The following is a 2,530-nucleotide window of genomic DNA, read 5'->3' as shown; positions in this document are numbered from 1 at the left end:
TCCCGGCAGGCACCCGCGACCCGGCCGCAGCGCGCCCCAGCGCCCGGCCCCGCGCCCCTGCGACCCCGGGGGGCGTGTGTGTGCGCGCCCGGGGGCGGCCGTGCCGATCCGCCGGAGAGGCACCGAGCCGCGGGGGCTCCGAGCTCCCAGCACGCCCCCCAAATGGTACTGATGCCCAACGAGCGTTGCGGCCGAGGGCTAGACTGGAGGTGACCCAAGGGGGGATGGGGGGTCATCGAAAAAGACAAATAAAACCCAAACTAGCCTGGGCCTGCGCCTGCCCCAGAGTTCGCCCCCTGGGGGTCTGGGGAAGGCCCCATGCAAAAAGTGGGCTCAGCAATAAGGGCCCAGATCCACCCCCCCACCCATCCACCGCCCCGCCCCCTACCGACAGTGATGAAAGGGATGTGAGGAGGTGACATGAGGGACCACCATGAGTTCTTGTGCCTGCAGCTCAGGTGGAATTCAGTGGCCGCTGCCAGGAGGGGAGTTGGAATCCGTTTCTGCATCTTACTCGCTGGATTTCTTCCCACCACCCATGCCCCTGAGGACTTCTGAGGCCACCCTAGGTCAGGGCTGTGAATTGGAGTTCTATCCTGGTTCTACCCGTCTTCTGCTTTACACGGATAGAACCAGGAGACTCCACAGGGCTTAGGGTCTTTCAGGAGGCCGGGTCCTGAGGCAGAGATGAAAGGGTTGGGTCCTTCACCTTTGGAACGTGCTGGGCAGGTTGCCACGAGCTCTAAGAAGCTCAGCGAGGGACCACAGAGATGGTACCGGAGTGAAGGTCCCCACCTTGCATGCTGCAGACCTTGACCCAGCACTGCGTGGTCTCCTGAGCACCACCAGAAGTGGGAGCAGAGTCAGAAATAGCCAGCTGTGCTTCCCGGCTCCCAGCACTTCTCTGTGGCTGGGTGTCTGTGGGCTTTCGTGTGAATAAAGTTTCTCTGAAATGCAGGAGGGCTCCTTCTTTACAGAGCTCGTCCATCTTTTTATTTTATTTCATTGAGACCTTAACCCAGAACACGGCATCTACCTCTGATGGTTTGTCCAGTCTCCTTGCTCTGTTTTCTGCTGCAGGGGGTCTGTGAAGTTTCCAAGCCAGCTTCCCTCAATATCTTAACCATTTCTGGCAACCCCAGTGCTGCTCTGATACTGTCTAAGCACATGTACCCCGGCCTCCTTTCATGCTCCAAAGAAAACTGACTTTTAGGGTTGGGAGGAACTGTGCTTGTAGTTGCCTCCAGGACACTTGTGGAGCCAGGGTGGTGTGGTCGGAACAGGCCCTCCCCTGTTCCCCCCCTCTCAGATCTTGACCACGTGCCTGAGCTAGGCTGAAAGCAAATGTCCCTATCTCTTTAAAAACAAAAGAAGTCATTCCTTTCCAATTATTTTGCCATTTACATTTACTTACTCAAGTTATCAATATTCTTACATCTGTTTATATATTATCTCTTTTTCATAGTCTAAATATTTCATAGTGTGATTGAATAGTTAAGTATTGGAGGATAGTGCTTTCCAGGTTTGTTTTCTGGGGTGTGTGTGTAGGCGCACATATGTGTGTGTGTGTGTGTGTGTGTGTGTGTGTGTGTGTGTGTGTGATGCTTTAGTGAACATGCCTGGACAGACATATTTAAGTGCACGTGTTGTCTTTCTGTGAAATGGATGCTGGTGTGCAATGGTGCAGCTTTCCCTGACTTCTCTCTGGCAGCTTGAGGAGGAGACGACTTGCTGCTGGGACTCCTGCTTTATCCTCCTCACCCTCTCCCTGACCCTCTGCCGTTAGTTCTGTTCTGCTGTAGTCCTGCTGCTCCTCTTTGTTGTTTTGAGGCTCTATTAAGAAAAAAATTTTCCCCTCAGCAGGAATTCACTGCTTTTCTTCACTCACCTCCAGCCTTTTAAAAGTAAAAGTAGAAGTGGAACAGCCTCAGCCCAGAGACTCTTCAGAGGGGAGTTGTGCCCAGTCCCTAGCATTTCTAAGGAATCTCCAGGCTAAGAAGGAGCGAGGCCTGGACTCATCCTGCTTCTTTGAGGTAGGAGGATGTAATAAAAAGCTGAGCACTCCTGCCGGTTCACCTGGGCTGGCTGCAGGAATCTTTTGACATTCAGGTAGCATGCATGCTTCTAAAATCTGCAGCTTCTAAAATCGCCTTGGACAAAGCTGCAGGACACTGCTAGCAGATGAAAATTTAATTTAGGCCGGTAAAGTTTTTAATTCATAAAGCAAGAATTTCTGACAAGTCTATGTGTATTATTCATGAGCCTGTTCCATTTAGGGTGCTGAGTTTGGGAGACTGTAGAGATTGAGGATCTTCACCTCTTTGAAAACCCATCTTTATCAAAGTGCAAGGAAAACATAACTATTGAAATATGAGGTAGTGGAAACCGGTCATTTCTCTGTTGATGATCACATGCAAACATCCTTTCTATTTGGAATCTTCCCTTATGGTTTGAGTTTAAGGGCCCTCTCTCCTACTGTGGGAGCACAATGTGGATACACATTTGGTCTCCCCACCCTTGGATTCTGGAA

Source organism: Sorex fumeus, unplaced genomic scaffold (assembly GCF_029834395.1).
Source record: "Sorex fumeus unplaced genomic scaffold, SorFum_2.1 ptg000008l, whole genome shotgun sequence".
NCBI classification, from domain to species: domain Eukaryota; kingdom Metazoa; phylum Chordata; class Mammalia; order Eulipotyphla; family Soricidae; genus Sorex; species Sorex fumeus.
The sequence above is the reverse complement of the archived record's forward strand: the minus strand, read 5'-3'. Positions refer to the sequence as shown.